A 13054-nucleotide genomic window follows, 5' to 3' on the forward strand; every position below is an offset into this window, starting at 1 on the left:
TGACAAGTTCATGAAATTTGACACAGTAATGAAATTAGGCAAAATAATGCACGCGCGCTGGTGTTGATGCGTCTAATGCACGAGCCCAAAAGGGGGAGTGAATTAGACGCATCAACATCAGCTATCATTGATTTACATAATACAGCCCTATTCCTAGTAAAAGTGGCACAATTGTGATTTTACCCTTTCGGTCTTAACTAAACATATCTCGAGATTAAAAAGAGCAAATTGAACAGAACAAACGGTATCTGAGAGCTAAGACTGTGCCCTTGACGTTGATGTAACCATCATGTCACAACGATATTTTATAATCGCCAAAGAGGGCGCTTTTCACTTGCACAATTTTTTTTGAGACAGGCTGTAAGCAAAGATATGGATACTTACATTACTCAAGAGCTTAGGCAGTTTAGGCAGTGACCAAAACCAAAATTAAAACTCAATATTTGAAATGACCGATTATTTAGTACTTATTGCACTAGTACGTTCCCTTTGTGTACTTTTGGGTGGAATTTATCACCGTGTCTCAATCGTTTATAGAAAATACATTATTTAGAACGCACAAGTGAATTTTGACATGCAGTTCGCCTGTTAACTCGTATCACTTCTAACATGTCTAATATCATGGCAAAAGTAATTACGCTAATAATGCTATCGAATTCGGAGGTACATTGAGGTTTAGTTACCAGAGAAATTTTATCTGATATTGGCAAAACTGTTGGCTTCTAGTTTTTCTAGTTTGCACATACATGGCGCAGGAAATGAATACACGTTTGAACACATCATCCACGGAAAATACTACATTATTCGAGGAGGACTTAATAATCGTAAGTAACAATTATATAAAAAGACGTAGCGAGTATTCCGATAGCATTTGTGCCAAATGTCATATACAAGTTGATTGACAAGTTTATAATCCACTGTTTTATACTAAAAAGCTCTGCAAAAGCATTTCGGTTGATGGATGGTAAATGCAGCAACCCATGTCATTGGCATGTCATTGCCATGTCATTGGCAAACTAGAGAGTTTGGTCATTGATGTGCACCATCAATTTTTAACCTGTGATCAATATTGCTAGGCAAAAATTCACAGCAAACATGGCAGATTCGTCTCATTTCTGGGCAATTTTTTTTAATCCATGGGCCTATTAGTAAAATTGCCATCCGTTTCTTTACGTAGGGCTGATCCTACGATGTGTGACAATTGCAAAAAGATAAGAAACCAATAAAAAAACATACGAAAATGGACATATAAAAGGTTCATAACTTTGCAACCAAGTATATAACGAACATCACGAATTTGGTGGATGATCATGATAGCAGGACATTAAAAGAACATAAAATGAGCATTGACAAACAACCACAGATTTACTAAAATACCATCCGGGTTTTTTTTTGACGTAGGGCCGATCCGGCGAAGTGTGATAGGCGTATTATCTGCTTTTCGACACACACGAACTTGTAGCAACTAAAAGGGCTTAGAGCAAGAAATAGCTATGTCCAAAAATGGCATTCTGAGAAAAACGAGTTTGAAAGTTTGATCACAGCTGAAAAATCAGAAAATCTAGCATAAACAATAATCTTCCGGATATCTGTTACCAGTACTGTTTCAAAGTTAATGCTAGGGTCTCATACTTATTGGTCCACTGGGTGGGGCACAAAATGGCCGAAATGGACATAACCGGTTCTTGCACAAAATTATAGTAAGACTTCTAGTGAAAAACTGGACATAACAGGCATCGGTAATTTTTTTTTCAAGTTTCAAAATTTATTTTACAAACAAAACTGGGCAGTACCAGGACCCATCAACCAGTTGCTAATGACACAATGTAACTCAACATAAAGAGAGAGTGTAATAATAATCACGCTGGACATAGCCACATTTTGCTCAAAAAAACCAACTTTATGTATATAAACTGGACATAACCAGTTATGGCATAAATATAAAACAGCTTTTGGACATAAACACTATTGACATTGCTAGGGCGCCCTCTTTTGTTTATTTTTGGGCTTAGTCAATCCTAGTAGAGAAAGAGTATCAATAAACATACCTCACAGTGGACTTAACTCATTTTGGCCAAAAGTGGACATATAGCTACTTCTTGCTCTAAGCCCTCGTAATAAATGTTCCCTTTTAGACTGATTTTTGTTAATTTGGGTATGCTGAACAATATTGTGACACCGTGACCCTCGATTTACTTGTTATGTGTCAAAGTTGCTCTAATTTTCGTTAAAGTTGAGGCAAATTGTTCACCCAGCTTAGAGGTTTCAGAAAAAGAATAGTTTTCACAGTCTGCGATGTCTAGTTAGCATATTACACAGTAAATAGTCAAAAGATATGTAGGATTCCATATGATGCAATGCAATTTGTATTTGAACTTGAGGAACAGTTTGCATCCATTTTTACGAAAAGCGGAGCAACTTTAATTTTTCACCCCTGTATAACATGCAAATTGACCTTGGACCTGTTGAGCCTCATAACTTGATAACTATGTGTCCTACGCGCATTTTTGTGATCCTTAGACCCAGACAAATAATTACCTAGCTGGGGGGTTTACACCCCCCAGCTAGGTATTGTAATCGTTCGGGTTCTTCCGCTAGCAACAAACCACTGTAATCTTCCCGTTTTCTTCCGCTGGCAACAAAGTGAAATTGCACATGTTTTTGTACTTTATGCACCAAACCCTCTATCTTTTTAACCAAATATCCCACAGAGTTGTGCGATATGTCAAACTTTTCCTCTGGTCATAAGGAACAAAAAAGTCAGTGGTCACATCTCTGTAGGATCATTGGTTAATGAGATATAGTCACTTTTTTGTACTTTATACACCAAACCCTCTATCTTTTTAACCAAATATCCCACAGAGTCGTGCGATATGTCAAACTTTTCCTCTGGTCATAAAGAACGAAAAAGTCAGTGGTCACATCGCTGTAGGATCATTGGTTAATGAGATATAGTCACTTTTTTGTACTTTGTGTACTTAACCCTCTATCTTTTTAACCAAATATCCCACAGAGTTGTGCGATATGTCAAACTTTTCCTCTGGTCATAAGGAACAAAAAAGTCAGTGGTCACATCTCTGTAGGATCATTGGTTAATGAGATATAGTCACTTTTTTGTACTTTGTGTACTTATCGCTCTATCTTTTTAACCAAATATCCCACAGAGTCGTGCGATATGTCAAACTTTTCCTCTGGTCATAAAGAACGAAAAAGTCAGTGGTCACATCTCTGTAGGATCATTGGTTAATGAGATATAGTCACTTTTTGTACTTTGTGTACTTAACCCTCTATCTTTTTAACCAAATATCCCACAGAGTTGTGCGATATGTCAAACTTTTCCTCTGGTCATAAGGAACAAAAAAGTCAGTGGTCACATCTCTGTAGGATCATTGGTTAATGAGATATAGTCACTTTTTTGTACTTTATGCACCAAACCCTCTATCTTTTTAACCAAATATCCCACAGAGTCGTGCGATATGTCAAACTTTTCCTCTGGTCATAAAGAACAAAAAAGTTAGTGGTCACATCTCTGTAGGATCATTGGTAAATGAGATATAGTCACTTTTTTGTACTTTGTGTACTTAACAATCTTTCTTTTTAACCAAATATCCCACAGAGTCGTGCGATATGTCAAACTTTTCCTCTGGTCATAAAGAACGAAAAAGTCAGTGGTCACATCTCTGTAGGATATTTGGTTAAAAAGATAGAGGGGTAAGTACACAAAGTACAAAAAAGTGTACTTAACCCTCTATCTTTTTAACCAAATATCCCACAGAGTTGTGCGATATGTCAAACTTTTCCTCTGGTCATAAGGAACAAAAAGTCAGTGGTCACATCTCTGTAGGATCATTGGTTAATGAGATATAGTCACTTTTTGTACTTTATGCACCAAACCCTCTATCTTTTTATCCAAATATCCCACAGAGTCGTGCGATATGTCAAACTTTTCCTCTGGTCATAAAGAACGAAAAAGTCAGTGGTCACATCTCTGTAGGATCATTGGTTAATGAGATATGGTCACTTTTTTGTACTTTGTGTACTTAACCCTCTATCTTTTTAACCAAATATCCCACAGAGTTGTGCGATATGTCAAACTTTTCCTCTGGTCATAAGGAACAAAAAAGTCAGTGGTCACATCTCTGTAGGATCATTGGTTAATGAGATACAGTCACTTTTTTGTACTTTATGCACCAAACCCTCTATCTTTTTAACCAAATATCCCACAGAGTCGTGCGATATGTCAAACTTTTCCTCTGGTCATAAAGAACAAAAAAGTTAATGGTCACATCTCTGTAGGATCATTGGTAAATGAGATATAGTCACTTTTTGTACTTTGTGTACTTAACAATCTATCTTTTTAACCAAATATCCCACAGAGTCGTGCGATATGTCAAACTTTTCCTCTGGTCATAAAGAACAAAAAAGTCAGTGCTCACATCTCTGTAGGATCATTGGTTAATGAGATATAGCACTTTGTGCATTTAACCCTCTATCTTGTTAACCAAATATACCACAGAGTCGTGCGATATCTGATATGTCAAACTTTACCTCTAGTACGTGAAGACGGCCTGATTGGCGCGAGGTTCATATCGGTGCGTATGCACCAAATATGTATCTTGTAAACCTTAATAAGTTTTGCCTTGCCTTGCTTCGTAATCCTGTTTGGGCTGGACAAAATTTTTTTCCACTTTTCCCCAGTTTCCCCTAGGTATTTCGTCTTTAAGCTTACTGATATACAGGGATTGAATACGAGTGACACGGCCCTGGTTAGTGTGCATTCAAATCAGAGATCCCTGTTCAAGGCCATCTTACTTAGCCGTCGGAAATGATTGCAAATTACACATTTGTAATCATTTTGACCACAAAATATGATGTGAAAACACAGGTAAGCAATGAGAACAAGTCCTCAAACATTCGAAATTTGTAGCTTACTACAACCTGATGATGTACTCATCCCAGGCAAACCTTAGTTAACACATTTGCTAGTCAGCCAAATTCGCCGACAAAATGAAATCAAGGGGGTGACACTAAATTCACGGTTGTTCTATTAGCAACGCAAAATCTATGAAAAATTCAGCTGGTTTACTAGCTAGAAAGTGAGGCCAGTTATCGATCCGTTATAGCTCGTTATGAATAATTCATGTTCGACCCCTTGGATCATGTTAATTGAGTTTCGCAAATAACAACGTTGTTAGTTTTGCGAACTTTGCCTGTTCAATGAGAGTATAGCGCGCCCCCAATACATCTGGGCACAAACCAGGCGAAAACGATCCAGTTTAATGAAATGGCGGACGGTATTCCCATCAGGCACCAGTGATATGTTTTTTCAAAGAAAGTCTACTAATTTGATATGAAATGACATTTTGCAATTTGCAAAGTCAAAATTAGGACTTGCTGGCAATAATATGAAGGAAATATGTGACAGAGGCAATGTGGGAAATACAAGTAGTATTTAAGTTATAATAACCTTTGATACCCGACCTGACCTTCCATCATGGCGCCTTATTCGTCTTATGTATTTCTATTATGCTCTCAAGTAAAATAAAATACCAATCTGCACTTAGTAGACAATGTTACTTGGCTCCCAGCATGAATTATTGATTTTATACGGAGGTAAAGAAATGCACAGTGTATGTGCATGATGTGCAAGCATACTCCAAATATTTACGGTAAATCTGAATAGTGGTCACATGTTGAAATATCATGTGTTCGGGAAATCACGTGGCAACATTTTAAGATTTCAGGCTTGTTTACTAGTTAATTGCCATTTGTACTCTTTATTATTTATCTTTGTTAATTAACATATATTTTAAATGCTGATAAATCGTGGTTGGCTGCCCATGATATCTGTTAAATTCAATGTTTTATGAATATAATTCTACCACGCAGAGGGGTCACGCAGCAGAATTTCACATCACCTGACTTAGCTAGATTTCGAAGCTCTGCTTTTCAAATTCATGTAAATTTCAAAGTTTATACATTTAATATATTTAATATGATACTAATTTTTGTTATAACCAACTGGTACACGAAATATACTAGCTTATTACCTATGACATGCCTGGCATATGCAGCCATTCTCCGTCTGGGTAACATGACTGTCGCCCTCAATACGTCTGGGCACAAATTTAAATAACAATACGCTATTTACATATCAATGTGGCCTCATGCTAATTAAAGCTGCCCCATCCAGGAGTTCATCTATGTGCATATTTACATAGAAATTTAAAACAACTGGCCGAAGAAGGAAACCTACATAAATATGTTTTCTATACTTCACTTGACCCAAATATATGATTTTTTATGGTGATAAGACAATCGCACAAGGAATTTTAGAGGGATTTTGATAGCAGTTCCATTAAAAAAAAGCTGCTATCATAATGAGACTAAGATCTAGAAACACCCCCGAAATGCCGTTTTGGGGAATTTTGCTAGCTGAATCTTTTGATGAAAGTCAATCTTTGACAAGATGTAACTTTGCTACGGAAAGTGCTATGAAAAAAAGGTTTTCAGTTTTGGCTTTGTTTACTCAAGAGCAGGGTTAGCGGTGACCTGCTGAGTCCAGGGGTCCAAATTGGCAAATAAAGGGGTCCAGGCATCTAATTCTACAAAATTAAGGGGTCCAAATCACGGGGACCTGCCAAATCAAGGAGTCCTGGACCCCAAGACCCCTTAAAACGCTACCCCTGCTCAAGAGCTTTAATTTGATATATAAAATGATGCAGTTTGATGGCAAATTTGAATTCACCTAGCATACCTAATATACCATGTACATGTCAGATGTACGGTATATTGTATTGGCGTTCATTATAAAATTATTTTGATAAATTGTCACATTTTATGCCATGTATTAATATCCTTAAAAGTAACCGGTGGATTTGCGAACAATTTGTCGACATAAATGACCTTCCCGGAGAAACGGTAGCCCAAAATGGGTTATATTTCATAATATGCAGACGAATGGTCAAATTAATAGAAAAATACCTGTGATAAATTTATCTGTACACATTGTCGCACTCCGAGTGACGTATAGTATATTTGCAACCCTGTGGTGGATTTGCGAACAATTTGTCGACATAATGATGTTCGCGGAGAAAAGGTGGCCCAAAATGCGTTATTTTTGGTAATATGCAGACGAATGGCCAAATTAATAGAAAAATAGCTGTGATAAATTTATCTGTACAAATTGTCACACTACGAGTGACATATGGTATATTTGCAACCCTACTGTGGATTGGCAAACAATTTGTCGACATAAATGACCTTCGCGGAAAAACGGTAGCCCAAAATGGGTTATATTTGGTAATATGCAGACGAATGGTCAAATTAATAGAAAAATACCTGTGATAAATTTATCTGTACACATTGTCGCACTCTGAGTGACGTATGGTATATTTGCAACCCTGTGGTGGATTTGCGAACAATTTGTCGACATAATGATGTTCGCGGAGAAACGGTGGCCCAAAATGCGTTATTTTTGGTAATATGCAGACGAATGGCCAAATTAATAGAAAAATACCTGTGATAAATTTATCTGTACAAATTGTCGCACTACGAGTGACATATGGTATATTTGCAACCCTACTGTGGATTTGTGAACAATTTGTCGACATAAATGACCTTCGCGGAAAAACGGTAGCCCAAAATGGGTTATATTTGGTAATATGCAGACGAATGGTCAAATTAATAAAAAATACCTGTGATAAATTTATCTGTACAAATTGTCGCACTCCGAGTGACATATGGTATATTTGCAACCCTACTGTGGATTTGCAATTGACCTGGGGAACATATTGGAACATTTTGCACGGGTCAGCTCAAAAGACATCACTAAGTTCTGGGGCCAAATCTTAGAATTGCGTTATCTGGACATCTGTAAGAGGTACAGGGCTCAAACTCGGTGACAACTCATGACCAGGGGTGAATTATGGAACATCTTGCAGGGGTCTGGTCAAAGGTCATCTGGGTCAAATCTTAGAATTGCATTTTCTGGACATCTGTGAGGAGTACAGGACTCAAAACTCGGTGACAACAAACCTCATGACAGGGGAACATTTTAGGAACATTTTGCAGGGGTCAGATACCTCCACAACACCAACATGCCCCAGCTAGGTTTGTGGTCTATGACCACCATTTGCCTCTAGTTTGACATGTTTTTTAGTGAATTTGGAGCATGTTTAATTTTTGCCCCCTGTGAGCATGTAGGGGGTTTTGGGGGTCTTTTTTAGGGTCACGAGGTTCCAATATAGCTTGGCAGACAACATTTTAAAATTTAGCATACCCGACTAGAACCAGTCTATTTTCTCTCTTATGACTGCCAGCGCCAATGCCGTACACACTACGTGCGCATAGCACAATATCAATGTGTTTTAATTGGATTTTCCACTCCACCGCACACCTATGAACAAAATATTGTCATTTCGTTATGTTCCAAGTTCAAGGCCTAGTTCGAAATGAAACTGGTGATCTGTATACAAGGTTTGTTTTTTACAAAACATGGAATTACGAAATATACACTATTAGTAACGAGTAAAAACACAATGAACAATAATTAGGCCCACACAATCAAACTTATTGTATAATTTAAAAAAAAGTTGGGCAACACAACTATTTAAGGGTATTCGGGACCATTATGAAGATCATTCGATTGTATTTACCTTGAACCGATTAGTCAAAATGTGAACATGATAAATAATGTAAATGCTCAATATCTGATAGTATTTGATCAAGACGTACTGATTTCAGTGATTTTGGAGTGACTTATGAGTGCCCTGAATGTTATGTCTGTATACATTGGAAGCATATATTGACCATTCGTATTGAAGATATACATTTCTTCTCATCTGGGGAAAAATATATATCTTTAATACGACATTTTTAAATGATGGACGGCTTCATGCTACATACACTTTACTTCGAAGACTGTTAAATATCAAAAATATAATTTGCCATAAAATTTGTATAATATAGCAAATTTCAAACAATCCAAACTATTTGACATCAGAAGGACATTCCTCGTATTCAGAATGCAGTTTGATGTGTCTGATGTGCTCCCATGTCCCATAAACATTACTGTGCAAACGTTACTGTCCGATTCCTTATAGTGGCGTACCGTGGCCGCTCCTACCCGGGGGCTGCAGAAAAGGTAAAATTTTGCCGCCCCCTCATCAACAGCTTGAAAAGGTTGACCCTATTTTTCGATGGTTTGAAAAAGTGACGTACGCGCATGCCTTAAGGGATGGGGTATGAACGTTTGGACAGTATTTATTGTGGGACATTAGAGCACATCAGACATATCGAATTACATTCTGAATACGAAGAATGTCCTTCTGATATCAAATAATTTTAATTTTTTGAAATTTGCATTGTAATACACATTTTATGGCAAATGATTACCTAGTGATATCTTCGATCTGTAATCGTACGAGAGGTACACATTATAAGTCTGTTGATTTCTACGTTCAGCGTATGAAGGTGGGATGAAAAGCCGACGATCAATTTAAAATTGTGACCTTTCGTATTGAAAATATGGATTTTTTCCCCAAAACACACAAAAAAATTAGGTCTTTTGGGGGAAAAATCCATATCTATATTATGAAAGGTCAAAACTTTCAATTGATCGTCGGCTTTTCCTCTCAGCTACATTCACTTTAAGAATATCATTAGATTTATAAAATTTTCTTCGAGGACTGTTATATATCAAAATGTGAAAATATCAAATTTTAATAATTTGTCATAAAATTTGTATTATATAGTGAATTTCAAAAATGAAAATTATTTGATTTCAGAAGGACATTCTTCGTATTCAGAATGCAATTCGATATGTCTGATGTGCTCTAATGTCCCACAAAAAATACTGTCGAACCGCTCAAAACGCTCATTCCAGATCCCTTAAGGGAATGGGTATGAACGTTTGGACAGTATTTATTGTGGGACGTTAGAGCACATCAGACATATCTGAATACGAAGAATATCCTTCTGATATCAAATAATTTTGATTTTTTGAAATTCGCAATGTAATACACATTTTATGGCAAATCATTAAAAATTGTTATTTTTATATTTAACAGTACTCGAAGTAAACTTTATAAATCTGATGATTTATACTTAAAGTGTATGTAGGTGGGATGAAAAGCCGATGATCAATTGAAAATTTTGACCTTTCGTATTGAAGATATGGATTTTTTTTCCCCAAAACACCAACAAAAATAAGGGCTTTTTGGGAAAAAAATCCATATCTTCAATATGAAAGGTCAAAATTTTCAATTGATCGTCGGCTGTTCCTCCCAGCTACATACACTTTAAGAATACGGTATATCATTAGATTTATAAAATTTACTTCGAGGACTGTTATATATCAAAAATTTGAAAAATATCAATTTTTTATAATTTGTCATCAAAAAATCAAAATTATTTGATATCAGATATACATGCTTCGTATTCAGAATGCAATTCGATACGTCTGATGTGCTCTCATGTCCCCTAAAATACTGTCGAAACGCTCAAAACGCTCATTCCAGATCAACTGACCAAAACGTCCCATTGGTCAGTTTTAAACAGACATTAACCCTATTAACGTTCTACCCAATTTTAGCATTGAAGTTGCAAAATATTCTGGAAAATGTTGCTGCACATTTGTTCAGTACACTGCAAAAAATATTTTATTCAGCACTAAGTGAAAAGGTCACAGCTCAACAGTTGAGTAACTCAACATTGAGTAATTTTTTACTCATATGTTGAGTTGTGACATATATGAGCTCAATGTTGAGTAATTTTTTACTCAACTTTTGAGCTGTGAACTCTTTACTCTGTGTTGAGTAAAATATTTTTTACAGTGTAGGCCTACTGACATTCAAATGGCGCGTATAATCATTGCGGCGTAATGAACAGCTGGAAATCACAACTTTTTAAATTAAAATTTGGCATGTGAATTACCATCTTTTCATACTTGGTTCAAGCAAGGGGGGTCAAAAAGTATTCATACGCGACAAATAAAATTGTCTATCCCGTGCCAATGTATTTCCAAACATTCCCTTAGTGACGTTGCATATGCCAAGAGAAATAAAACGAAAACACACAGAGCCAATGATATTGTTCTAATAATGATTGTTTAATAGGATCCCAGATATACATACGATATAGAAACAGAATAAGCTGGCGCGGGCTTCTAAGATTAGGTAGCCTACACATATGATCTGGAATGATCAGATGCGCTTATACAATCCAGTCCTTGATCCTTTTGATCCGGGCTTCTTAGATCTGGTCAAAATGTGCATTACTACATTTTGATGGCTATCCTATCACATCCATAAGAAAAATTAATCTGTGTCGTATGTACAAGATAATTATTATAGGCAAGATGTTTGGGCTATAACACTATTCCTGCACTTGATATTCTTCAGACTCAAGTGAAGTAATAAACAAATTAACTTACCAGATTACATAGTACATGGCATCAGTCGCATCAGTCACGCACACCTTTTCACCAAAGTTTATTGTCTGGCTGAAAATGACCCAAATCTGTAAATTCCCACTTGCTACAGGTTGACACACACCACAGATCACCTGACGATTTGCAATACTTTAAACATGTTAATGACACAAAAGAAATATTTTCGTCAAAATGAAATATATGACTTGTTTCCTTTCTGAGCTCACTTCCTTTTTGTAGCGATAGATCCTTAATATTTTATGTTGTAAGCAGTAGGTCGCTACCATTTTAATGAGTCACATGATCCACTGCACCCTCAGTGGCACGCATTCGCTCGGTTCAGTGCACTCACCCCCCCCCCACACACACACACCCCACACCCAAATAATGGTGTAAAAGTGGAATAAATTCGCGCGAAGCGCGCAGACATTTGCTATTTTGGGGCTAAAATGGCCAAATATGAGGTTAATTTGGTCAGAAACCCACATACAGGCGGCAACATTGGGGGGATGATTGGGACCATCCCCCTGGCAAAGTATTGGGGGAATTTATCCCCAAATCCACCACCCCCATATCTACACCTATGCTTACACCCTTTCAAGTATTTGGTAATTTACCTCATTATATAAGATTTTGGTAATTTATTACTTTTCTCACGGAAGTGTTATCAAGCAAATCTAAGTCTACAAAAGCGGAATTTTAAATTCTAATCACTTTAGTGGATCCTGTCGATCAAGTCTTAAACGTGCCAATACAGATAGCCTATCAATCTGTTTCAAACACTTTATAGTTATGCAATTATTCGAACAGTTGTCAAAGATATGGAAGTTAGGAATAACTTACACAGTATGCTCTGGTTTCCGTAAACTCTGTACAAGAAAGACATTTTTTTATAAACTTGGCCTCACGTCTGTTCAATAGTGCGTGAAAAGCATAATTATGAACTTGTGTTTGTTTAGTGTTTGTTCATGTACAAGTATTATTTAAAGCGACTAGACTAACAGTAATTTGCAGAACACCAATTCAGATTTGTGCACAAGCATAGATGTGCTTATGAACAGAAGTGTAAAACGTGAAAGCAATATGATAGTTACGAATTCTGGCATTCAAAATAAAGGTATGAGAAAAATTATGCTCTCGAACAAATGACGAAAACAGAACTAAAGATTAGCAGACGTATCCGTGTAGTCGATGCTGGGATAATAATTGGCATTTGCAGAGCGAGTTGTGTAATATGTTGTGAAATAGACGTCAATATAAACATCTCAAAAAAAAGTAACCAACCCCCTTAAACAATGGCCATTATTCAAAAGGGGGCTGTTGTATTGCAAATCTGAAAAATGCGTTGGAAGCTGAATTTATTTCTGCGCATTTTGACACCTCATTTGATACGATAGCCCAGAAAACAATAAAACACCGGTCAATTTAATGTAGTGAGGTCCAGATTTGAAAGTTGCACTTACATACAAATTTTAAAGGGAGCACGGTGGCCTAGCGGAACGGGCGCTGACTCATAATCGGAAGGTTGCGGGTTCGAGCCCCGGCTACGCCATCGTGTTGTGTCCTTGAGTAAGGCACTTTATCTCGATTACTCCTCTCCACCCAGGTGTTTAAATGGGTACC

General features: G+C 36.8%; 1 protein-coding gene across 1 annotated transcript in view; it reads right to left on the reverse strand.

Annotated features, from left to right (window-relative positions):
* Window positions 1-11527, reverse strand: part of LOC140145068 (actin, cytoplasmic 1-like) — a 54926-nt gene extending 43399 nt beyond the window's left edge. Inside the window, exon 1 of the mRNA XM_072166854.1 lies at window positions 11435-11527. The gene's annotated coding sequence lies outside the window, so the exon portion shown is untranslated. The remainder of the gene's footprint in view (window positions 1-11434) is intronic.
* Between the last annotated feature and the right edge of the window lie 1527 nt (window positions 11528-13054).

Source organism: Amphiura filiformis, unplaced genomic scaffold (assembly GCF_039555335.1).
Source record: "Amphiura filiformis unplaced genomic scaffold, Afil_fr2py scaffold_125, whole genome shotgun sequence".
Taxonomy (NCBI): Eukaryota; Metazoa; Echinodermata; class Ophiuroidea; order Amphilepidida; family Amphiuridae; genus Amphiura; species Amphiura filiformis.